Source organism: Mustela erminea, chromosome 1 (assembly GCF_009829155.1).
Source record: "Mustela erminea isolate mMusErm1 chromosome 1, mMusErm1.Pri, whole genome shotgun sequence".
Classification (NCBI taxonomy): domain Eukaryota; kingdom Metazoa; phylum Chordata; class Mammalia; order Carnivora; family Mustelidae; genus Mustela; species Mustela erminea.
In genome coordinates, this window is record NC_045614.1 from 167,490,122 (window position 1) to 167,517,878 (window position 27,757).

General features: G+C 35.6%; 1 protein-coding gene and 1 long non-coding RNA gene across 5 annotated transcripts in view; both read right to left on the reverse strand.

The window, feature by feature from the left end:
- Positions 1 to 27,757, reverse strand: part of ALCAM (activated leukocyte cell adhesion molecule) — a 207,452-nt gene that overhangs the window by 75,889 nt on the left and 103,806 nt on the right. The window lies entirely within an intron of this gene.
- Positions 14,412 to 21,448, reverse strand: LOC116594722. Its single transcript, XR_004287382.1, has 3 exons — positions 19,023 to 21,448; positions 17,557 to 17,562; positions 14,412 to 14,423 (listed from the first exon to the last, which is right to left on the reverse strand). It is a non-coding gene; the product is annotated as an uncharacterized LOC116594722 (long non-coding RNA).

A 27,757-nucleotide genomic window follows, 5' to 3' on the forward strand; every position in this document is an offset into this window, starting at 1 on the left:
TGTTCTTGTCTTACTTTCCCTGCTGTACAAAGGGTAATTGAGTAATATGTGCTCTGGTCTGCCTGGAAGTCAATCCATCCCACTAACCTGCAACTGCCTGGCTAATGGCCTTTCTCCTATTCACCATTCAGTTGCTTTTGTGAGTTCTCCTTAAATGCCCTGACTCTGGGAGACAATCTCCAAAACTATGGCTTCAAGCCCCCGGAATCATGGACTGTCATGTGTCCACCAAGATTTTAAGCCTTAGAACGTCTGCCATTGATGTTATGTAACAGATGGTAAGAGATCTTTAGTAAAATCTCAGTAACAAAGATCAGTTCTGTAACTCCTCATTAAGAGAATACCAGAATAAAAAGACGTGACTTCTTGCTTCATCTTTACCTCTAAATCATTGCAACTTTGCTTTCTTGGACCTTAGTTTATTCACATATAATAGGATATGGGCCAAGGCTTAAATATTCTAAGATCCACATTTCCCAATATGAGAAAAGCATATAGTTAATTTTCAGCTGGGATGCAAAGTCATATTATTATTATTTATTTTTTTTTAAAGCAGACTCCATACCCAGTGTGGAGCCCAACGTGGGGCTGAAACTCACAACCATGAGATCCAGATCCCAGCTGAAATCAAGAGTGAGATGCTTACCAACTGAAGCATCCAGTGACCCTGATATCATATTACATTTGAATCTGGACTGGCAAAAGCTTAAAAAATACGTCAGATTTCTTAATTTTATTTTATAGCTTAATTTGCTGTTGGAGTTTCCAATGAACATTTTAGTAACATGACAACAAAGAAACTTTGGTTTTGGTTTTTACCTCCATAGCCATTGATAAGTGTTTTTAGATGGACCTCGAGTTTGCTTTACACTGGCAAACCACTATCATTTAAGAATTATTAAAAATTTTTATTACTTTGCTTCAATGTGTAATATGTTTTGAGTATTAGCCTATACCATGTTTTATATCTCTCCCACAGTACTATCATAATGAGCTCATGAGTTTAAAAACATGTTGCAGACAATTCTGAAGCAGTCAAAGAACCATTTTGTTTTAATATGGAACAAAATGAGTTATTATTATTTTATCTTAATTACTTCCATTGTGGATAATAAAAAATTAACTGCATTTAAAAATTAGAGTAATATTTCATGTATTCAAGGTTATTTAGATATAATTTTCTACATAATTGAAATCTAACCCCTTATGTACCATGTATATTTTTAATTTAATTTTTAATTTAATTTGTAATTCTCTTACATGGAAAACGTTTGTACCGCATTGCCTAGTCTCCTGACTTCAAATCAAACTATAACTAACATTTATATAGTGCTTAAACATGTGTTTTCCAAGTACACCGACTCTTAAACCAAATATCATTCAGAATATAAATGAACTTTTCTGTGATAACTCAGCTATTTTTGTAAGTATATACTGTGCTGTAACTCAGAGAGAAGCTCAGGAACCACTGAAGTGACTAGACCAATTTGCCCATATACTAAACAGCCCCACCCCAACAGGATTTTGCAATTGCTGTGTTTTGTTTGAAATGATTGATCTTTTCTCTCGGAGTTCCTGTCAGCTGTCAATCCTGTTAATGGGAACAGCTCACACATGCACAGGACTTCAGAGCCTACAAAGCACTTTCCCAGACACTGTTCCATTTTGTGACTGCCTTGTAGTCCCTTTCCAATTTGCCACTGAAGTGCCAGGCCTTTGAAAAAAAGATGATCGAACTTAAAAAGAGATTCTACTTAAAGAGTAAACAGTCTCTGAATGTGGACCCCAAGGAGTTTCCTTAAAAAGAAGGTTTAGTTCATGGACATCAGCATTTATTTGAGCTGCTCAGAACCTTTTTGTTTCCCAAAGGTTCTTGGTTGGCCTCTGAAAGGTTAAGGTTGGCAGGTAAGAAAGAAGCTTCAGGCTCAGTGATATATAGCTGTTATTATGCTTTTATAAGGAAATGTCCAGTGATTTAGAGACTATACATTTGAATGCAAAATAACCTTAAAGATTATTTATTGCTGGTAACTCATCATTCAACCAATGAGTGAGACTGAGGAGCAGATAATTTTTAGTGTTAATGGCAGAACTGACTTAAGGAAACAATTCTTCTGGCCCTCAATCCAAAATTCTTCTTCTTAACATCACACCATGCATTTGCTCTATATTACCTTGGTATTTTTTAAGATATGGAATTTTTGGAAGTTTGGAAGCTTGGGTGCAAAAATACGATGAAGATAATATATTTCAAGTGCATGTATTAGGACATGCAAAGCAGTATGAAATACAGTGATTGCCTTTCCCACTATTGAACAGTAAATACTGTATCAGTATTTTCTCCATAGTTTCTAAAGTTGGAGAAGAATTTTAAAAGACATACTGATTTTTTTTAAATGTTATCTAGACTAAGCACCACACACAAAGCGCGCATCTTGCAAATACAGAATCCTAAAATAAAAAGAAAAGAAAGGAGGGAGTGATGGATGAAGTGAGCATAAAGGAGGAAGGAAGGAAGGAGAACTAGAAGAAAAGTTAGTCGTTCTTTGCAATATTGATCTTAAGGAAACATGGCAACTTTTGTATCTCAAGAGCCTTCTCTCATCCTAATCTAAACTATAATTAGTATGTGGTTCAGTCAGCATAGATATTTCAATTCTAGCTGTCTGGCAGCAGGGCAAGGATGGCTAAATTGGTCACTTATATTGTAAATGATGGTGTGAGTCAAAGACATTATTTCCCCTATATACTTCACTGTCAACTAACCAAAATATTTCATATTTTCAAAATATGAAATATTTTGAGTGAATGATTTGACTAGATATTTAAATCCTCTTCGGGGTTGAGAATAGGGAAAAATGGTTGCCTATTACAGTATTTAGTTCACTCCCTTGTTTGTCAAATGAACACACTGGTATAGAAAAAAATGGAGCAATGACCTTGACATTAAAATAACTCATTTGAATAACATCATGAATAAGAGTTGTCTGCCTCAATTTAGCTCTTTACTACCTAACCACCTTGCACCATGTTTATCCTTGACAACAACAAAAAAGTAGAGTACATCTTCTCCCTTGGTTAGGAGAAATTGACTTAAATATTTGCAGATCTATTCTCATGACACATTCATGATGCTTCACAGACTTAGCCTGGGGAGTAGAATTCTGGAGAATAACTTCTACTGTCAACTAATAGGAAAACTGTGCTGCTAAATCTAGTATACCATCTAAGAAATAAATTGGGAGAACTTAATTGGTTGGAGTCCTAAATAAAACCTGTCACAAGGACCCTGAGTAGACTATGAGTGAAGCTGATCAACACCACCCTGACCTTCTATAAATGGGCTCTGAGAACAGAATGACTGTTAGGTAAGGTAACTGGAAATAAGAAAAGATAGCAGGTATTGTATTAATTTAAAAGACAAATATTTATTAGTATAGCAGTTTCAAAAATCCATTTTTTTTTCAAACATCCATTTTAAAAAGCAGTTCTCCCTGGGGATTGCTAGAGTTAAGTGAGGCTGAAGTGCTGATGACTGTGCAAGACAGGAGTCGCCATATTTGAACTTGCTGTTCTCCAGAAATCACATCCGCTTTCTGCCAGAGGATCATAAGGAAATGTGTTTGATTCTACTTGCCGTCCCTGCCAATGTTTACCTTACTTAATCAAATGCATTTACACAAATAATCAATTACATCAACCAACCATCTCTCCGCCCCCAGAGGATTTTAATCAATGAACAGAAATTAATTGGTAGGTAGAAGGACAGACATAACCAAATTTATAGAACACATTTTTAAGGCAAAAAAAAAATCCTTTTTTTAACAAGATGGGATTAAAAGTCTTTATTATGCATGACTGGAAATCAAAGCTATATTAAAGCTATGTGAGATTTTTGGCTGGGAATCTGGAAAGAATTAATAAAACATACCTTCTCACTGGGCCCATTTGCTGAACTGACAATAGTATAGTATGAGCAAAAACCTGTATCATTCCCATGTTCTTTCTTAGCTAAAATTTAACGTTCTACTATGATCTTTTGTCTTAACTGGTAATTCACTTATCAATCTTTAGTCTCTTCTTACCTAAAGAGGGTATGAAAAAATACACACATTTTCAATTGTTTTCTAAGTCTCCAATACTGAAGATATGGGATCTCCATATCTAGAATTCATGGCTTTGGGAATTCTAGTTTGCTTGTATTTATACAATGATTTCAACATTTCTATTCAGCTGGTACATTTTAACTAATTTTATGAACTTAGAAGTAATTTTCTCACATTACACTATCACAATTTATTGTCATTCATTTGTGTAAAGAAAGGTGAGATATGTTGTGCCCTTCCTATTGCTGAATATATACATAATCTTGAATATATATTAATACAATGCAACACACACTCACACGCACACATATTCAAAAGGTTAACAAATATCATGTTAGAAACAAGTTTATCAAACTTAAGATAAACTGCATCATCTTTCTTCTTCTCTTCTAGTATTGAGAACCTAAGTCCTAAGTTCCTTAGCACAGTATTCACACATTTAATTTTCAGATAAGTAATGCTAATGTCTTACATTTTAATTTGTCTGACCAGAAAGTACTGAACAGTGAGGCAGACTATTAACAGAGAATGGGGGGAAGTCCAGAGGTTTGGTCTTCACATGTTTAAGTTTGAACCCAAGCACCATGACTTCATAGCTGTATAATCCTAAATACACTTTTAACCCCCATGTCTCTCTACTTCACAATCCGTAAAATGGAAATAACTGTACCTTTCAACATTAAGCAGATAATGAATGTGGGACATCGATCACGCTGGCACATGGTAGGTATCCACAAGAGACAGTTCAATTGTCCCTTTCAAACAGTAAGAACCAAGAAAATTCTTTTTGGCAACATATGAATTCAATGATCATATCTTCCAAATGAAAAACTGGGACATAGTCTGTCAAGGATGAATGCATTTATGGTGACAGCAGAACAGAATATTTGAAACTGGAAATGTCACTGTAAAACTCTGATGGGTGTTTATCATGCTGTGAGGAATGGAGACATCTATCTGGAGAGCATCTGAGTGCATTTATTTTTAAAAGAATTGTATTGAACAAAGTTTGGTGTCTTCACTTAAAAGGTAGGGTTAACTAACGCACAACATGTCTAGACAGTAATTTTCTCTGAAGAAAACCTGCATTATTAACTTTTCATGTTAATGTAAACTTGGTGGTGACCAATTCTGATAATATCCAGATTCAAATATAAGAGAGAGGAGAAAAGAGGAAATATATATTTCCTTTTTAGTTACTGAGAACAGAAAGCGTTTTAAAAAGCCTGTTTGGGTGATGGTGTTGAAAGTATTAACTTCTCTTCCCCTTCCCCTTTATCCTTATAAAGAACTTGAAGTTAGTTATTATTTGGAATGGCTGGGGAATGCTTTTCCTCATTCTCTACCTCCTTTTCTATTTAGTGTCTAGAGAGAAATCATTTCTAATCTTGAATATATTCTGTGACCTTTTAAAAGTCCCCTTTTCCTAGTGAAAATGATTCATTGTTGTTTAAAGAAAATAAAAAAAAAACACCTTCAAGTTGTCTGGGTTTAGGTGGAAAGCACACTTTATTTGAATTCTTTCCCTTAAAGGATACTATAAAACTTTCTCTTTTTTATTGATTCAATTCAAAAATAGGGTAGAAGACCTTTTCCTTTAGCGACTAAGAATAGTTAGAAGACAATACAGGGTGGAAGAGGAATGGAAAAAACTTATTCAGGGCATCCATGTTTGAGGGCTAATCTTAACTACATTTCTTCATTGCTCTCTGGTCTCCTCCTTACACTTCAGCAACACACACACACACACAGAGTGACCCACAGGTTTTTGTTAATTGGACAACTAGAATATCTAACCTCACTGAGTGGGGTGACAAGTACTGCCTTCAAAAGGACCTTGTCTATTAATAATAAATTACCTCACAACTTTACTTAAAGAGAGCCTTATCTATCTCAGTCACTGGTCTGTTAATATGGTTAAAAACCAAGAAATGTTAAAAAACCATATGAAGAAAGCAGAATGAGAGAGGGCATGCAGAGTGATGTCTGTGGTAACTGGTATACCAAGTCTAACAAAACCAAAGACAACAGAAGCTACAAAATATATATTTCCTCTTTAGTGACTGAGAACAGAAAGCATTTTAAAAAGCCTGTTTGGGTGATAGTGTTTAAAGTATTAACTTCTCCTTTCCCTTTATCCTTATCCTATTTTTCTCCTTTCTTTATACATACAAAATAAGAAGCAAAGCTCTTTGTAAATTCTTCGAACAAAAATGGCTTTTCTTAAATGTTTATGAAAACTATTAATCCATTTCAATGACATTAAGACACAATGTCAAACATAATAATATAAAATATTGTTATGTAATAAAGATATACCAGCAGTGTTGCACTACTATATAAACTAAAATCATTGACTATAAAATTATTCACTTGATTTGCAGAATTTAAATAATACTTCCCAATGTGACAAACATTTAATGTTGAGAAACTGCAGTGCACTGTTGGACTTTGTTGTTATGCTGTGCAATACTTCACATGTAGAAGACCTTTTCTGATCATATTTATTTTTTCATAGATTCCTTAAGATTTTATGATGGAAAAAAAATTGGGTATCTTCAAAATCCACATAGTTTGAAAAGGAGTTAAAGGGAAGTTACTAACATTTCTGCTAAACATTATAAGCTCATCATGAAGGGAGGTATTTAGGCTTTAAGAACAACCAGTTGTTAGAAGCTAAGAATAAGCAAGAGAGAGAATGCAGAAATAGTTTAGTTCTCCTTTGTATAAAGTTTATATGCATTGTTTAACTTAAACATATTCTATAATTCTGTGATTTTTTGTGCCCTTAACTTTTCTGTGCCTTTACGTGGAAGAACCCACCAGTTAATCATTTATTTGCAGCCAAAGGGTGTCATGGCCCTTTGGCCTTGCTTGCTAATATTAGACACAAACTGGTTCTGCATACTTTCTGTGTAAAATGTATTCTACCCTGCTTGCATACTTTGAGTACAAGCTCAGGTTCTTCATACAAAAATAAATTCTCACTCATGTAGTGTTTTCCTTTTTTAAAACTCTGGTGTCTTCAGGAAGGAAAAATGAAACAAGATAAAAATAGAGAGGGAGACAAACCATAAGAGACTCAACTGTAAGAAACAAACTGAGGGCTGCTGGAGGGGAAGTGGTATGGGATGGAGTTACTGGGTGATGAGCTTTAAGGAGGGCACTTGAGGTAATATGCAACTGATAAATCATTAAACTCCACCCCTGAAACTAAGAACATACTGTATGTTAACAAAATAGCATTTATATTAAAAAGTTTTTTAAAAAGTTTGGGGTTTTCACTCTTTTACTGTCTGAGTTTGGGTCTGTCTTTTTTTCTTTCTTTTTTTTTTTTTTTAACCAGGACTCACTCTTTCACAGATTTACCCTACAGTTTTTTTTTTTCCTCCCTTTACAAAACAAATTTCACCCTGTTCATTTCCCCCTCTTCACACTAAATGTCTTTGACTGTAGATCACATCTGAGAAGACTCTGTTAACAAGACACTGTGATAACTACCAGCTCCTATGTGGCTCCAAGGGCTTGAGGAATCAAAGAAGAAATGAAAAAAGTAAATTACTTTCTGGTTGTTTCATCTTTTGTACATGGAGTGTACTAACAGGTGCAGGGGTAAAGAGATCTCATACCTCAGATGCCACCAGACATGGAGGAAGTGTTATTTTGATAAAGAGGATGTAAAATGTTCCAAGTTCTCAGGCAAAAAAAAAAAAAAAAAAAAAAATCAATCAATCACTCTCCAAACCTGGATGAAGAAGAGAGAGGAAGGAAAGATTTTGAAAGAAGGAGAAAAGCATTAAAGGACCCAAAAGAAGGGAGGCATCTGGGAACAGCAATAAGAAAAAGAGAAGATAAAGAGATAGGGGCATCATTAGCATAAAAAGAAAGCATTGTGGCCTGGCAAACTGCCATTAAAACATGTCTTTTTTTTTTTTTAAGATTTTATTTATTTATTTGACAGAGATCACAAGTAGGCAGAGAGGCAGGCGGGGGGTGGGGGAGAGCAGGCGCTGAGCAGAGACCCTCCACCCATGTGGGACTCGATCCCAGAACCCTGGGATCATGACCTGAACTGAAGGCAGCAGCTTAACCCACTGAGCCACCCAGGCGCCCAAAACATGTCTTTTTAAAGAGGGATCAAACCCTTTTGTCTTCGTAAGTAAATTAGTTGTTTACGGAAAAGAAGGAAAGGAGGAAAGAAAGAAAGAAAAGGAGAGAGAGAGAGAGAGAAAGGAAGGAAGGGAGGAAATTTTATTACCAAACAAAAGATCCTTTGCTACATTCTAGATTATATCAGATTAGTGATGCCATGTTTTGTTCTTCTCGTAAAATACTAGCAAATCATTCTAATCACGAGAAAAGTAGAAGCTGATGACTTTAGAAAGAGACACAACACTAACTTTACATAAAGTATGCAATAAATTTTTTTCTAAAGGACCCCCAAATCCTCACAAAGATACCCACATTGGCCCTTCTTCCCAGCAGGCAATTGTTAAGAAAAAAAGAGAGAGAGAGAGAGAGAAGATAAAGAGAAAATGGCTCATTCTACGGTAGGTGGAGTGGAACAGGAAACTCTTAAATGGCTTTGACATACAGGAGGATTTAAAACACATCATCTTTAGTCAGACAAAACAGTCTTGGGATCTAATGCTGGCTTTATCATTTACAAGCTGTGAGCTTGAGAAATCACTCAAACACCCTAAACCTCAATTTCCTCATGTGTAAACTGGGGATAATAATAGTCTTTATTTCCTAGGGTCGTTGTGAGGCCAAAATGAGTTCATTTAAATGACCATGGTGGAGAGCCTGATACATGAGATTTTTTATTGTTGCTGTAACAAATTACCACATAGTGGCTACAAAATAAGAATTTATTATCTCACAGTTCCTGGAGGTAAGACGTCTGACATAGTCTCACTGGGCTTAAATCAAGGACTCATCAGGGTTATGTTCCTTTCTAAAGGCTCTGTGGGAGAAACCATTTCCTTGTTTCCACTGCTTTCTAGAAACCGGTAAGTATATTTCTCATCTTGGGCCCTTTCCTCCATTTTCAAAGCCAACAATATTACATCTTTTCCTCAGGGCAGCGCCAAAGCTTTTCTGCTTTTAGTAGCTCATGTAATTTAGTTGGACCTACCTGGAAATCCAGGATTATCTCCCCATCTTAATGTTCGTAACTTTAATCACATCTGCAAAGTCCCTTCTTACCATGGAAAGCAACATATTCTCGGATTCTGGGGAGTTGGATGTGGACATCTTTGAGTGGGGTTAATATTCTGCTTATCCCAGCCTGGTACCAAAATAACGTTCCATAAATGTTATTACTTTCTTATTGCTATCATTATCACTAGAATTTTGTTGGCATTAGTGTGGTCCTACACTTAAGAGACTCTTATAACCTAGGTATTATTTTGTGACCCTGACCTCCAATACATGTCCACACTGCTCATTTGTCAGATGAAGAATCGAGAACAAGAAATGGGAAATGACTGATGTGCACAAGGCCAACCCACCCAGCTGATGCTGATTCTCTACAATTCAGAGTTCCTCACTCAACTCAGTGCTTCCCCCACGTGACAGTGTTGAGAACAGTAACCTAAAGTGTACACCTAATATCTATACTTAATTTGAAATTATTTTGTATAGAACCTCAAAAATATCAAACTGATTACTTAACTTGCAAAACCAACAACACTAGAAAAATAAAACATTTTTTCAGCTTTATATAGAAATATTGTTAAAATATATTAGGGAGAATACTTATAATTGCTAAGTTTAACTGAAATCACATTACAATTGAGATTTGGAAAAAAGTGAGGTTTTAGAGCACATTATTCTATCTTAACGTTTCTCTTTTTCTCTTCTTTTTCTTGCATTTTTTTTCTGTTTCCTTTTTTCTATTCCTGCAGTTCTGACTATGCTTCTTCAGTAAGAAAAATTAACACCTCAAGAAGAAAACAATTTATTTCACTTCCAATTTTTAATAGCATTATATCATTAATTTTTTTAAAGATTTTATTTATTTATTTGACAGACAGAGATCACAAGTAGACAGAGAGGCAGGCAGAGGGTGGGGGGAAGCAGGCTCCCTGCAGAGCAGAGAGCCTGATGTGGGGCTCAATCCCAGGACTCTGGGATCATGACCTGAGCCGAAGGCAAGGCTTTAAGCCCACTGAGCCACCCAGGCACCCCTATATCATTAATTTATTATTTCATTTTACTTCTAAGAGTTTCCATGTTGATTCAAATAGGCTACCCACCAAAACTGTTTAAAATATTCTGGGTTATACTTTGAAAATATTTATACATATAAATAGAGGAAAATAAACACAGACTGACTATTGATACCTTACAAATCTAACTTAAGTCCACAGTTCTATTTTGGTTATATAAATACTTTCTATAAGGACACTTGGGTGGCTCAGTGGGTTAAACCTCTGCCTTAGGCTCAGGTCATGATCTCAGGGTCCTGGGATCGAGTCCCACATGGGGCTCTCTGCTCAGCAGGGAGACTGCTTCCCCCTCCCTCTGCCTGCCTCTCTGCCTACTTGAGATCTCTGTCAAATAAATAAATAAAATCTTTTTAATAACTAAATAACTAAATTCTTTCTATAGATAAATCTTGGCAAAACCATGTTTCTATTCTCTAACACAAACAAATCAAAGTATGATAAGGCATATCTCTCATCCCTCCAATAACCTTATAAACATCACTTTTTAGTTTTTCCTCCAGGCAAACCTTTTCAAATTTTTATACATCTGATGCATAGCTGTATTAAACTTTACTTGAATAATGAGAAACATCGGTAGAAAAGTTCTACCAATATCTAAAGTAATCATTTTTGATCATTACTCCTTTTTATTAATTCTGTATTCTCCCCTCCCCTTTAGAACCCCATGGTAAGAGGTTATTTCATCAAAAGAATAACTGGCATTATCTGACCAAAGCCTATTCAGCAATAAATTTAGCTATTTAAAATATACACAGGTGATGCAATTTCTGCTTTACATGTAATCGATAAATGGCAAAATAGATTTCCCACAATGTCCCAACCATGCTCAATTTATCTTCTCATAGCATTGTTATATCCCTCAATAGACTAGTGTTCTGAGTACAAACACAAACATACATGTCTCAAAGTATGTATTATTCTGTTACAAATTGGCTTATCTTTGGAGAATTCTTCCTTATTGGTTTGTATTCAAATTACAGATTAATATTAGGTAGAAAATGTAGATATTGGAAATTCATTTTTCATTTAGGGGAGCCCATGCATGGCCAAAGATAATAGTATCCAGAAAGGTTAGTGCCAAGAACATCCAAGATTTACTGAGGTGAGTTCAATTCAGTCAATGATGATGAAGGAAGCAATCCAAGGGAAGTATATTTTTAATTTAACTGTACATGGAGAGAACATTTAGAACCAAAATCCTATATATATATATAGTATATAGAATCTGCTTTCATCTCAACCATTCCTCTCAACAAACACTCTCCCACAACACACAGGCACATTGAGTTACATCTCAAATAACAGAATATACACAGGAAATAAAGAGCCACAGGATACAAGTGTGTACTTAAGAAAGAACAGTACCTTTACTCCCATTTTTTTTTTTTATTTTTATTTATTTATTTATTTATTTTTTTATTTCCAGCATAACAGTATTCATTATTTTTGCACCACACCCCGTGCTCCATGCAATCCGTGCCCTCTATAATACCCACCACCTGGTACCCCAACCTCCCACCCCCCGTCCCTTCAAAACCCTCAGATTGCCTCCAAGAAACTCATTTTAAGCTTTACTCCCATTTTTGAAGGTACTACAGGCTAAGAGGATTTGGTGTCACAAAGTAAACCTGAACAGATATCTTTATTTCCCGGATTTCTTTCATTAAGCGTTAAAATAATTTTATCCAACGTGGTCACTTGGCATTACTCGTCTACTATTAAGGCATCAACTGAATGTTTGTGAAAGGGTAGGGACAGAAGAAGCTCCAACACTTGGTATTTAAGAAATGTGAGATAAGAAAAACTTGACTACGATGCCTAAATAAGGAAGACACTTATGACCTAGAAACTCTCCATAAAGAAAACTTTCAGAAGAGAGGCCACTTGCAGCCTGAGATATATTTTTGAGCCTCACTTCTCCAAATTCCTTAGTTACTTTGCTAGGGAAACAAAACATGTTAAAATGTCCACTGAGTGGTCGAAACGGATAGCAGCAGCACTAACTCTAAGTGCTACTGGCACCACGACTGGAATGTGAAAAATAACACAGGTGAAAATCATTTGGTGGTGACCCAACTGAGTGAGTTCAAGTGATGTATGGGAAAAAATACCCAGATCATTTTTTTTTAACAGTAATAAGTCTTTACACTATGCCAACACAGTCTTCAGAGAACACAGTTTATATTCAGTCCAATAAAATGGATTGAATTATGCCTGAAGGCAGCATATAAATGTATATATTTACACTGACACTTGTTTTATATATTTTTCCCTGGGGAATGAAATGTTCTGGATGAGAAAATTTTCAAGTTAACTAAAATATAGCCATTTAATTATAAAATGATATTAACAATGCATGCTTTGACATTTTGGGTGGCAATTTTTCCAAAATGCATTGAACACTCCACTGATTTAGCCATCCAACTTGGTAATATGTTGCACATAATCTATCCTATTTTTGACGATATGAGGGTCGTAACTATTGCCCTTTATTTAAGAGAATGAATCCCCTCAGAGGCACTATGTGGCTTGAATGTGCTGTACCATGCACTAAGTGCCTTTTGAATTGCTGTGTTTTTGTAAATTCTGATTCTTTAATCTCCTTCATCACTGTCAACCATCTCTCTTTAGTATGCCTGGTTTAATGATTCCCCTTCTTGTCCTTGCCACATCTAAACTGTCTTCCACTAAAATGAACAAAATCATTAGAGGGAATCAGAAAACTGAGATGTAAAACCTAGGCAGTCTTAATTTTCACATAAAAACCTAAATCAGTAGACTCTTTTTTTTGTTTTCATTATCTTAGTCCTGGCAGTACTTTCTCCTCTTTGCTTAAGGGGTAAATGCAGAGCTAATTCTGGATGAGTATCACTGTAAAAATCTGCTTAATAAATATGGTATACATGGATTTGCTTTTTTCACCTTAAACCATCAGAGTATAATATGGGCGGGGGGGAAGTGGTACTTACTACATGGGAGCTGGTTAGAAATAAAAAGCTCAACACTACTGTCATCCCCAAGACCTACTAAATCATGATTTTGACAATATCTCCATATGATCTTTATATACATTAGCTTTTTTTTAAGATTTATTTGTTTGAGAGAGAGCGCGCGCATGTGCACATGCAGTGGGGAAAGGGCAGAGAGAGAGGAGGAAGGAGTCTTAAGCAGATTCTGCACCGAGCATGGAGCCTGGTCTGGGGCTCCATTTCATGACCTGTGATCATGACCTAAGCTGAAACCAAGAGTCAGACACTTAACCAACTGTACCCCCCAGGTGCCCATATTCACATTAAGTCTGAGAAGCACTGATTTACAACATAACACTCTCCAACAATTACTTTCATTACTGAGAAATCAGGATTTCCTGTTCTTGAATCTGAATTTTTCTGTTTAATGCTGATCAGTTTACCTTCATGGAATATCTTCATTATATGACATACCCTTAGCAAAAATTTGGTTATCTTTGTGAAAAAAATCTAAGTTTAAATAAATTTGTTGTGGATAAATAGATAACAAATAGATTCAACTCAATTTAGAACCGTGAATAATGGGTTTTTATCATTGGGTTCAACCTGCTCTTTTCCTTTTGCAGAAGAGAAAACTGCAGTCCAGAGAGGTGAAGTGATTTGGTTTACCACAATAGTCAAGCATTAATATGATTTATTCTATCTTAATCACACATCCACAGGTTCATTGATGGTAACTCAATTCTTTTTTTCTTTCATTTTTTTCTGCTTTGTTTTCTGCTGATATCCATGCACTCGCTCCTTTTCCACACGTCACTGTCAGAGCAATCTACTGGGTTTATTCTCCCTTACATGTCACTCTACATATCTTTATCAAGACTTGGAATAGGGTTCCCCTTAATTTAAGCCTCACACTTAGCTCCATCTTTGCTACTGGGCCTGGGTCTAAATTAAAGTTTTACTCATTTTCCTCTGCAATTCTGGTCTCCATTTCTGCCTAGATTAACCATCCCATTTAGGTTGGTGGCACTTAGTGCAAGAAGCTCCCTGAATTTTGCTGGTTCAGTCTAGGAACTCTTCTTAAACCAGCAACCTAATCTTTCCCTGTTCTATTACTAGCTCTCCTGAGGTAGTCTTGTTCTCTACTCTGTGCATCTTTAGTCTCCTCTCTGGGGTTAGCATAAAAACACTCAATGCCACCTCCTCCTCTGAAACCATGCCTCACTCTTAAGAACAAGTACTAATGTTAGTACTCATGGCAAAGGCAAGATTGTGAAAGAGCATGCGTTCTAGTGGAAGAAAAAAAAAATTAAGAGCTCTTCTGTTTCCAGTGTCCCTTTCTTGGGACTTGCAAGAGCTCTTAGATTGTTTGTCCTCTTTGCATGGTTTTTCTCTTATTCCTCCTGTGTACTAATAGGGGAACATAAGCAGGAACACTTCATTTCCTTTTCACAAGCCTATGACATAAAGCAGGGAAAGGGGAACAGGAGTTGACCCCACAAATTAGATTTTAGTCTGGGCCTCATGTTAGATGTACACTCCATTAGGCAGAAGTTCAGCTCAACTAGACAAGAGCAGAGATTGCAGAGGGACTTAAGTTTAAACCCTAATTAGTAATAAAAAGTTTTAATGGACCTGGAACCTCCCCCTTAGGCATACCTTTCTATGTGGATCTGTGAGATGAATGTGATGGGAAGAATAAAATGGGAGGAGGCCCTCTTTCAATGGGTCTTCACAATTTTATGGTTAGATTTTTTAAAATAGTTATTCCATTTACAAAATATATTGACTCTTGAATCTTAGCTGGCTTCCCCAAATGAAAGCTTTCCTTTTTATAGAGCTTATAGATAAAACTCTTGCAAAACTAGGCAAAAATCTTCTTCTTTCACTAGTAACCTATTTTGAATCTTAGCCTAGCATAGCAACTAAATAAATAAATATGTCTTGTACTCTGCTCAGAGAGATAGCGCAAGAATAATTCACTGGTAAAAATAACCTAATTTTTAATGCAAGTGTTTATTTAAATCCATCCGTTTTAAAGTTCGACTGCATGCTAACCAATTGGAAAATTAACGTTGAAAGATAAATGGAAGTTATTTCCTGAAGCAAGTTTTCCATCTGTAATGCCTTTTAGGAATGCCTTTGGATTGGTTAATTGTCAGAAGCTGACCTTCCTAAGTGTCCAATACCTAGTTAATCAATTTAACTATATATATACATCCTGCTCTGTGGTAAATTATATAGTCAATCAACAGTGCAATTATAACAGATGCATATTTGCCAAGATGCATGAAATGAGAATTCAAAATGATGTAGAGCACATTCTCCTTTTCTTAAAAACAAATGCCCATTGTCCCTAATATGGACTTTGTCATACAACGTGCTCTCTTTCTACTCCTCTCCCCCTTGAAGAATTACTGAGTTACAGCTTAAGTGTAATGTAAGGACACAACTGATGTTTGTTGAATGCCAGTTTGGAAGGTAGAAAATATACTGGGGCTTAAAAGCTGGTATACTAGTCATACTCAGAGAATAGCAATTTATGTGAAAATTCAGTAAGTGCCACAACATCTCAAATAGCTTAGCAGAGTAAGCGACTGTGCATGAAAGCATTTTTAAAAAATCAAGCTGAGCTTCAGAAGTATCTATCACAATATTAAGATCTTCATTCTATAAACTGGACTGGTGTCTCTCCCAGTAGGACCGTCACTGTAATGACACCGCCCGGTAGAATGCTGCTTTATGAAGCATGGGAGGATCAGTGATTTTATTTAAAAACATTAGATTTAGAAAAGTTCAGAGTTGCTACAAATAGATTAACTCTTTCAATGTTTCAGTTAAAAGATACTGAAACAAGTATTTAATCTAAAAAGGTTTATAGGCAATAACCTTCTAGTAAGAAAACTTATCTTGTTATTTTGGCAGCTGATTAACGATCAGGAGAAGCTAGTCTTTGCTTCACTCGGGTTTTTAAGAAATAGTTTTTTTGGTAAAATGACATAATTGGGCTAATCTGTATATCAGAGACAAAGCTTAAATTCACACACCATTATTTTGATTCATAAAAAATTGTGCTTTTCTTAAAATGCCTATACATGTTGTCATTAACATTCATCATTACTCAGTGATAAATACTAAGTTCAAAAACATGAAATAGCCTTTTCTGAGGTTAAAAAAAAAAATGAGCACATATTGGCAATTTCATCGTTTGACCTACGACCCAGGTTGGTAGATCTATCATTTCATTAGTACTACGATTATCATTTAATAACCCAGATAGCTGGTCTGCATTTATGTCTTTATTGAATGAATGAGTAAAGGGGGATAGTTGGCATAATTCATCTCTCAGTCTTTTTTTTTTTTTTTTTTCCTTTCAGTCTTCTTATATACTTAATCTTATATTGCAACTTTTTGGGTTAAACTATTGATTTAGTTTGCCTTTTGCATTCTGGGAAGCATAGACGCTGGTGGAGTTCTTCTGTATTTTTTTGGTTATATGCAATGGTCTTATCATGTACCTCTCTATTCTTCTTCTCTTTTTTCTCTTCTCTCTCTCTCCCCCCTCCCTTCTTCCTCTCCCTCCTTCCCCTCACCCCGCCCCCCCACAATGCACACATACACACACACACACACACACACACACACACACACACACAATGTAGTCCTCCTATCTGGGGCCTCAAAAATAAACTAGATTATCTAAGATTCCTTTCAGGACTGTAATCACAAGATTTCTTTCAAACTTATACCCAAAGAATACTCAAGGCAAAACAAAAGTACATTTTTGACCAGGAGCAGTCTCTGTATGATCAATGAAGCCAGCAGGTTGGACACACCATCTATAGGTTTCTTTTTATGCCACATTAAAGATACAAGATTAAGTTTTGTCAGAACATCGACTTTTATTTTTATCTCCATATGTAAACAAAGTTTATTTTCATAAGTCAATATTTAACTGTTAAAAACTGAACAATGAATAAAAAGTTACATTTTAATTTTTGAGCAAATATTTATGGAACACTCAGTAACGCTGAGTATGTTTTCAAGATTTTTACCTTTATTTGGCAAAGAACTCCTGCTTGGTTTTAATTTTGCTTATGTGCCCAGTGAAAAGTATTTGCTTTCCTAAGGTATAAGCACATACTGGTTCACTAGCCTCCCAACTGTTTCTCTGGCTGAGCAAAGCTTTCATTTTGGTGGCACATATCCATGACAGCTGTTTATTCCACATGTTTCCACTGAAAGCACATTAACCTGAGTACCTGGGGATAATTATCATCATGTATAAAATGCCTTTGGATGTTAATGATTCATCTTCTTTCCTCTCCCTTGATTGACTTGACCCTGGTATTACTATGTACCAAACTCTTTGGGTTGTCATGGTCCTGATAATTCAAAGTCATCTGCATTGCCTTTAGTTAAGAAAGCTAGAGACTGGGTTGGCATTTTTCAGTTAACTGCACAAAATTAAATAAATAGACCTTTTAAAATATTTCCCATGAAGGTATTATTAATAATGACTAGTAATAATAATGTGATTCACTGACCTCTGTTCATCTGGAATCATTCAAATTTAATATTTTTCCCTTTGGATATGGTATGGGTGTGTCAATCATGTAAGATGCATTTGGGATAAATTTGTGAAGGAAAACATCACCAAAACCCTAATTATAGATTTTCTTGATTTGGTTTCCCAGTTGTCATATAATGAAAATAACTCATCCAGCAGAACAAAAAGGGCAACAGCCACCCTGTAACTTTCCTATTTACATGATTTTAGTATTTTCTTAGACGGTTGATTTTTCTAATATACAATATGTACTTGACGTATGATGGCTATATTTGTCTTTTATTCCCTCAGGAATTGCTTTCAACTATTGAGTGTTTTGCTGCTTTTTTCCAATGCTGTATGTAAAAATATTAGAGGGAGCTTTCACATCACTTTATTGAATTTCTAAACTTTACAAATGAAAACAGATAAAGAGGCACTGAGACTTGTTTAAGAACACACAGCTTGTTAGAAAGGTACTTGTAACTTAATTGGGTTTGTAAAATCCCAGACAGGCTACGCTCTGGCATTCAGTATATACCAAACTGTAACTCTATAATGAAAACTGCTCATTATTGTGTGTAGTTCATTTCACCCCTTTCACCACAATGTAACTGGTGGTAAATGTACTTTATAATACATATTCCTTGCTTTCCTTCTACTCTACCCTCTCCGGGTGATCCTTCTTTATCCCTTTCTGCCTGGCCATTTAGGTTCTATGAATTGCATCCAGTTGTGGGGATCTCTCCAATTGTACATAAAGCCCTGACCAGGCTCCTAGGATCCAGATCCATATTTTCAATTGTTCACAAGTCCTCTTTAACCTCACTGTTTCACAGACACCTTAAACTTAGTATGATTCAACCTGAATTAATGATTCTCTTAATTTCCTTACTCTATCATCCATAAGCTTCTCCTCTTGTATTTTCTGCTTGATTACTAATTCAACAATCTATACAGGCAATCAAATTGGGCAACTGGGTGTCACTTCAGATTTCTCTACCAAACTGAGCTCTCTGTATTTAATCAGTCACAAAATCATCTTAACCTCTTGCATGGATAATATCTGTCATCTGTCCCTTCCTCAACTTCCCCATTCTACCATGACTCATTGTAATGCCCAAAACATAGTAAGTGCTCTATGAAAATTTCCTGATGAATGAACAGAACAAGAAAGAACACATGAATGGTGACTAAAACACAGTTGCTACCCTCATTTAGCTCATTGTCTAAAAAAGAGAGACAAAAAGATATTTACTTAATAAGTGCTATGGTCCAGGAAAGGTCATACATAAAAAGAATTTTATCTAAGCTGGGCTCAAGAAAGTCTACCTACAGTATGAAATGAATAAATCTGTTTATTCATTTACATTCTACTTAGGTTTTCTGTTCATTTCTTTAGCTTGAGGAGTGGAAGAAAACTGGATGGTGACAAGGGAAATTCTGTGATTTCCACATAGACTAATTTGGTTTTTCTACTCCTCAGGAAGCCACAACTGCTTAAATGATCTTGGGTACATTTTTCCTAAAGGACTTCAGATCTCTGTTTTACAAAATTAATGACTCAAGAGAAAGACTTGGCTCCAAACTTCAGTCACAAATCATGAAACATGGGATTTCCATCAAATAGCAGATTGTCTTGTTCAATAAGCTGTTGTATGAATTCAAATGAACCTTATGTTTTAATATAAAGTATGGGCCAAACAAACACACTAATAGCTATAGTAGGATCACATTCAGTCTCAGCCTCCTGCTGAACTCTGCTAAAGTTCTGAGCTTGTCTCAGCTATGTGGTAACATTCAAAATGAGCAGGGTTTTCCAGTGGTCTCCCTAGATTTATTTGTTCTGATATGAACCAACTATGCACTAGTAAGAATAATAATGATAATCGTCATCTTCGAACTTTCCTTAATACATTCTCTGCAAAACAAACTCCCCTTGAGAATTTATAAACTTTATGATAGGACTTAACATCAGTAAAAAGTGGTCAAGTTTCTCCTAGTATTTCTTGACTCTTGCTTTAAAGTTTGTTTTCCATTACACTTTTTTTTCATGGTTAATTAGTCTATAGTTTTAAAACCTATCAAATAACAACCTTATATAGTCTTTAATTAACCAGATATGATTCAGAAAATAGTGAAGAAGCCAACAGATTTAACTCACATTTTGAAGTTAAACATACAATCTGTCTTTAATAAATTAATCAAACAATTCAAATAACATCTTTATGATTTTATAAAGACTAAGAAATACCTAAACAACAGACAAAGGGGAAACATGGCTTTATTTTTTTCTCCATCAAGAAAATACCTCATCCCTAAATTTGTGCCACTCCATGTCTTAATTCACTTTATAAAACAAATGGGAAAATTCATTAAACCAAAATTCTGCTCTACTGGTCCCCTTTAGTAAAAGTATCATTTAAAGTCTGCAATTTAGTCCAGACTGCTTACAGAATTAGTCTTCCTGAAAAAGACAAGAATAACTACTAATTCAGATTATCATCTTTTCACTTACTTTTAAGTTTTCTTAAAGCCTAACATTACATTTTTCAGTTGGTAACCTATAACTTGTGCTTGAATGCTCTGTCCTTCAGAAAGAAAGAAAAGCCATCATGTCCATCAGTGAAAAATGAACTTCCAATTTTTTCCCAGTATGGAAGTTGAACAGCATTAAGCTAAACAAGCTAAGTCTGCTCTGGTTCCCCTTGCAATCAGTGAGTAATGTTGAAAAGGTGATTATGGGCTATAGTTATAAGCTCAGTTTTTGGTTTGGGAAAACAGAGTATGTTTTCTATAACTGCCAAGTCTAATGGCATTTGCTTTGTTAGCCCCATTAAGCAACCTGAACTCACCAATTTTCTCTTTACTTTCTGGCTTAAAAATACATTCCATGTTCCACTATCATGGCTGCTGATGGTTCCTATTGTTGTAAACAGTGATAGTAAAAAAAAAAAAATGAAGAACTTTTTATGTCACAAGGTTGTGCTATTCTCAGCCTCTCTGGGGGTCAACAGATAGGGCAATGAGAGGAGTTATGCACTGTCACAGCCTGAACAAAATCTCATCAATCAGACAACAGGATTTCACTCTCTGGTGCCTTCCTCCACCAGAGTGGAAACAAAGGAAAGAATCCCCAAACAAGCAATTCTGTTGAATTACTGTGTAAGACCAGGGAACAAGTGACAGCACTTGTATCTCTAGTAAGCATTTTCCAACATAAATAAATGGTTTCAGAAAATATATTTTATGTGAAATTTTATTTCATAAACACAAGAGGTTCAAAATAACTGCACACAAAAGTTGAAAAAATCTAAAGTCAAGCTTTATTCTATGTACGGAGAAAAGAAAATTCCTCACCCAGATGAGATCTTTTGAAACATGTTAGCCCAGTATGCCCCTTCAACAATCCCAGATGACTACCATGTTCAAGCCATGCTTTGGGGGGATTTGGATCTGAGCTCTGTGATTTTCTGGTAAGTCAATGGCTCAGAATTCTGCTCCCTTCTCAAACCACTTCTTAGGAACTATTTCAAAGATTTCACAGTACACACACACACTCTCTCTCACTCTCTCTTTCTCTATCTCTCGCTATCTTTCCAGCAACCACAACTTTAAAAAATATTAACTAGACCAGAAATTTGAAGTCAGTGAATGAAAAAAACTTTCAAAATATTCTTACTTTTTTTTTTTTTTTTTTCCCTAGATGTCTTTGTCTGTTAACATATTATACCAAATTGGGTATATTCCTATCATTAGGATGAGTAGTTTGGGATGTAAAGAGATTATGAGTAAAAGCTGACCGACCTTCTATTTCAGATTGTATATGGTATGGAGTAGGAATAGACTAGCCACATGAATAGAACCATCATACTAAATGATCTGCTTCAAAGCTTTGCAGATACAGACCATAGGTGTGATTGGGTTTTAGGGAGTCAATACACACCATCTAATTTCATAAGGAATGGCTATTTGATCCAAATACAAAGAGACAGATCACTTCAAAACAGGTTTATGGAAAAAATATTCACATGTTAAAAGTGAAGATAAGAAATTACACAGTGGCTATTTTAATATAAGATAATATAGATCCAAACAAAAGTACTGCTAAATATAAGAGAGGTATTTCATAATGGTAAAAGAATTAATAAGGCATAGGAATCATAAATGTGTTTGTTCCTAATAACAGACATTGGAAGTACATGAAGCAAAAAGTGATACAATTAATAGGGCAAAATAAACAATTCTATAATTATAGTTGGAGATATTTAATATCCTCTCTGCAACTGATGGAGTAACTACCCCCCCCAAAAAAGTAAAGATACAGATAATCTAAACAATACTATCAACTACTTTAATCTAATTGGTATTTACGTAACACTACACCTAGCAAATATAAAATGTACAACCTTCAAGTACACACATTACTAACAAAATAGACATATTTGTATCATAAAATAAGTCTCAAATGTAAAAGTATTAAAATAATAAAAAACGTGTTCTCTGATCACCATGAATTAAATTAGAATCAATAAACAATAAAATATATAGAAAAAATATTTGTTACTTAAAGTGCTAAGCTTTAGTTATTTGTGAAAGATTTATGAATAAAGTGACCTTTCCAAACAATACATATGATAATGTTACTCTAGTATGCTCAAGTACTTACAGAACTTAAGAGCTGAAAAGAGCCCAGAGGAAAATAAAAGGCTAGGGTCCCCCAAGTATCTTTAGGATATTTAAATATGTGGGGTCAATGAGCTAGTATTTTCTTTCAGAATTTGTATTTTTGCTTTAAGACCTTAAAAGAAAGGGATATAACCCCCCCAACACCTACGAAATGGCTTACCTATTTTTGCTATACTTTCAAAAAAATTTTTAATTTTGCAAAATTCATTAGTCTTTAGCATTATTTTTCATTGATTGTACTTATTTGTAAATCTATTTGTTGCTATCCAATCAATCTTTAAAAGAAACCTGTTAAATATGTATGCTATGTTGTAGAGTAAAAGAAGAAAGTCTTTATAAACTATTAATTCACAATTTAAAATACAGTAACTGGACGATTTTCAACCTAATCAACAAAAACAGTTTTACTTCAATTCCTTAAGTGTGACTAACAGAGAGCTTTAAAAAAAATGTGATAGTTAAAACTCTAAACAAGTTATTTTATTAGGCATAAAATCAAACACTGTATTTGTATTGTTTTAATTTTTGTAACATTTATCTTTTTGAAATCTAAACAGAGAAGAATTTTATTTATTAGGTAATTATTAATTTGGTAGTTATTTTTAAAAGTAACCTCTATGTTACATATTAGGCATTACGTCTCGAGTTAGGGATATAACCATATTCTCTGCTCTAATAAATTTTATATTCTAGTGGGGAAGTAAGACCATTAATACAAATATAAAAACAGCTAACTACTTAATTACAACAGTGCTATGAAAGTTGGTGATATCAAACATGTAGTAGATAGCCTCCAGGGACAAAAAATGGAACTGAATTTTGAAGAATGGATAAAAATTGGCTAATCAATGGAGAGAGTTTTGAGTAGAGACAAGACTACGTATGGCTGTGAATCAGAAAACGGAAAATGTGTTTGAGAGACCCAAGAAAAAGCCTGTCAATGGAGCACAGGAAAAAGGGAATACGGTCTGCCAATTTAACAGGCAGTTAGCTGAGTCTGGTCCACCAAATGAAGGGGTTTTTTTCCCCCAGGTGCCATGGAGAGCCACTTGAGGCATTTAGACAGGGCATTTAACATGAAAGGAATAGTAGATATTCTGGTTTGGAGAATGAAAAGAGGACAGCATAAACAATGACTCCCAGGTTTCTGGCTTAAGCAACTGAATGGATGGTGACGGCACTTGCTAAAAAAAAGCGGTGGGGGGGGGTAAAAATTTGTGGAAGAATTACAGAGTACTTATTGGGACAAACTAAATTTTGGTGGAGTGCTATGTGACACTCAGAGGAAGATTTTTAAGTATATAGCTCGACAGATACAGAAATGGATGTCAGAGAAATGTTTTGGTTTTGAGGTGTAAATTTGAGGATCATTAGCACACATGAGACAATGGGAGCCATGGGTGCAAATGACGACGCGAGGGAAACAAAAGAACTGGTACAGATAGATGCCACCTGAGGCTCAAGGAACTCCAGCATATGAAGTATCGACAGATGAGAAAGTGAGCCAGCAGAGGAAATCCAAGGGTAGGAAAGAAGCAAGGGCTGTAAGTGTGGAAGGCAAGAAAACAGAATCTGGAGGAAGGAACCGTCAGTAGCTTGTAATTCACCAGAGAAATCATGTAAAATGAAAACTTAAAAGGCCCACTGCATTAGGAGTATAGGACTCTGGAGATCTTAAGAGAAATCTTTGAGGTTTGGTGGGGGGGAATGCTAAGGGAGGGCTGAAGCTTGAAGAAAAAGCAGACCCTGAACAGAAAGGCATTATTAGAAATGCAGAAATCGAAACTGATTATAGATAAACATTTACAAGACGTTTGGCTATAAAAAAGGAAGAGGAGAAAGAAAGTGGCAGTGTAAAGAATGGAGGAAAGTAGGGTTATGGAAATACATTTTCTAAGACGGAGAATTCTGAGCATGGCGATGATGGCAAAGATGCAGTTCAGGGGAAGAGAATATAGACATAAGAGAGCGTGAAGTTTCTGAGAAATTGAGAGAAACTAGATAAGCGTTATTTAAATTTTTAGAGTTAGTCCAATAATCAGAGACAACATTTCAGAGGAGTTTTCTCTGAGACTTATTCAAATAATCTGGTATTTTTGCTGAGCATGAAATTTATAAAGTAGTTATACTTGATGCTGAAAAAATTTAACTGCCAAACTCTGCGTGTGAGTGTGTCGTTAAGTCTTCTGTATTTAAAGTTTATGCCCCAGTTAATGAAAAGTTATAGATATGTTTTATCTACTCAGATAAAAGGCTATTTTAAAGGGAAATGCTAACTTAACCAGCAAATTAGTTTCAAGCAAATACACAACTGAAACAGATGAACAGAACACATATTGCAATTTAGTATCTTATTTCTGTAGATTTACCTGAGTGACTTCTCCTCAGAGCAACCAGAGTGGTTTTTTTTTTTTTAATTCATTTTAAATTTTGCTGGCATACAAGCTAACCTCACAGGAAGGATATTATATAGGGTTACCTGTATAATTTTAAAATGTATTCATTGAGGAAACTATAAATTTTAAAACTTCTGCATTAATAGACTTTGCTTGGTGATTTAAATTCAAAATCCAGGCTCCAAAATATAACCCCTTCACCTATTGACAATGTAATCAAATACTCTCAAGGACACCATAGGTTAAAAAATGCCTTGCAGGGTTTTTAGCCACAGTAGGGGGCTAGGTAGGTGATTCTGGCTGTATCTACAAGAACATGGCAGAGCTATTCTAGCTGTATGATTAGATGACTCCACCAGCCACACGGTTCGACACAGCTGCTAGATAATGAGACATTATTTGCTCTAATTGAGCTGCTATGGGGATGATCTTCAACTGGCCAGTTGAATCAATGGACTGGCTGGAACCTGGAAAGCATTTAATATGTTACACAAATAAAGAGAAGTGGGTAGCCAAAGGAGACTTAAAAACAGTAATTTTTATAAATGCACTATAATAAGAAGTGAAATATTATAATTTAGAATTATAGCCTGTCTACTGTCAATGATCTCAATGTTCTTCCTATCAAGGTAGCAGACAGATTATCACTTAGTCCCAAATATGAAAAGAGAAACTGACTTTTATGTTTTAATTTTTTAAAAGATTTCTTTATTTATTTTAAAGAGAGAGAGCATGAGTTGGGGGGAGGGACAGAAAGACAGAGAGAGACAAACAGACTTCCTACTGAGCAGGGAGCATGAGTCAGGGCTCCATCCCAGGGCCCTGAGATCATGACCTGAGCTGAAACCAGAAGTCGGATGCTTAACCAACTGAGCCACCCAGGCGACCCAAAATGACTTTAAAACATAAAATGGTAATAAAACTTCTCTTCTTTTTTTTTCTTTTTTTTAATAAGAAAAGTCTTAAGTCTGAATGTTTTCATTTGTCAGTGAAAACAGAGCCACCTAGCAAATGAGACCAATTATGAATGAAGTTACATATGGTTGCTGTAGATCCCTTAGGTATTAACCTTATGTTCTGGGGAAATTTTAACAGACTGACCACACTCTCACAAAACGGGAGAAAATACATTCTCATAAAACTTTCCATATGATACCTCAGTCTAGTCTAAGAATTGCAGCATGGAACAAACAGGAGTACACACACCAACACATGAAGCTGCATCATGAACATCGCAGAGAAGAGTTGACATGCAGCATACACACTAACAATTCAGTGTCTAATTACATCTTTAATTCAAAATTATGAGAGGGCAAGTTACAGAACAGCATCGAAATTCTTGTAACAAACTCTACATAATCTATTTGATGTTGTTGGAAAAACAGCATATGTTTTGGGTAATTGCTAAAACCTCAAAGGATACCTTCCCAAATTACTGAGAGTGAAACCAAATGCAATAAAACCTAACCACTACCTGTGGTACTGACAGGACTGCAGGTACATATCCACAGTGATGGAGTTGGTAATTAAGTAGTCAATGACACTTAAAACCATGGCTTCAACCTTGAGGGTAACCCTTCTTTTTTTATTACTATTATTAGCATATAATGTATTGTTTGTTTCTGGGGTACAGGTCTGTGATTCATCAGTCTTACACACTTCACAGCACTCACCATAGCACATACCCTCCCCAAGTCCATCACCCAGCCAGGCCTTCCCTCCCACCCGCCCTCCCCTCCAGCAACCCTCAGTTTGTTTTGTGGAGAGGTTTTGTGGAGTCTCTTATGGTTTGTCTCCCTCCCAGGCTTCATCTTGCATCATTTTTCCCTCCCTTCCCCTATGATCCTGTCGTTTCTCAAATTTCTCATATCAGTGAGATCAATCATATGGTAACTGTCTTTCTCTGATCGATTTATCTGGTATGACAGACATTTGAAGACAGCCACCTTAACTTGTAAGGAAAAACTGCCTTGTTCCCATTATTATTAGCAGTCCACATGGGCTAATAAATTAATTGACCTAAATACGATTCCAGGGCTACAGTAGGAGAGGATGGTGTAGGAGATGAAATGTGCCATAAAACTCTATGGATGAGAGTCTTATAAACACGTTTCTTTTTTATTTTTTTTCAATTTAATTTTTAAAAAATTCTTAATTTTTTATTAACATATAATGTATTATTAGCCCCAGGGGTACAGATCTGTGAATCACCAGGTTTACACACTTCACAGCACTCACCTTTGGGAAGGACATAACCCAACCACCCTCTTCCTACTCCCCTCCCCCAGCAACCTTCAGCTTGTTTTGTGAGATCTTATGGTTTGTCTCCCTCCCAATCCCATCTTGTTTCATTTTTTCCTTCCCTACCCCCCAAAACCCCCACTTTGCCTCTCAACTTCCTCATATCAGGGAGATCATATGATAATTTATAAACACATTTCTTCGCCCTAATTTGCTTCAATGAGAAAATGTAAGCATATGAGAAAAGAACTTAGTAGGGCCATATTGTAGGATTTCTGAGCAGTGGTGGAATGTTCATCTGAGATTCGTGATCAGGCACTTTATATCACACATAATCGTTGTATACTTTTTCTCTAGTTATGCTCAGTTGTATGTAAGTCCAGGGTAGGTAGATAGCTGAATTTATAGGTATTTGGAGTTTGCTACTTAAGAAAAAGGAAAAATAAAAGTTGTAATTTCTAAAGATCTAATCACAATTAAAGACCATGGGTTTGAAGCTGGGAAAGGAGGGAGTAAGGACCAGAGAGAAGAAGGCTGACAGATCTTCCTATTGTCATGCGAAGACTTTTTGAGT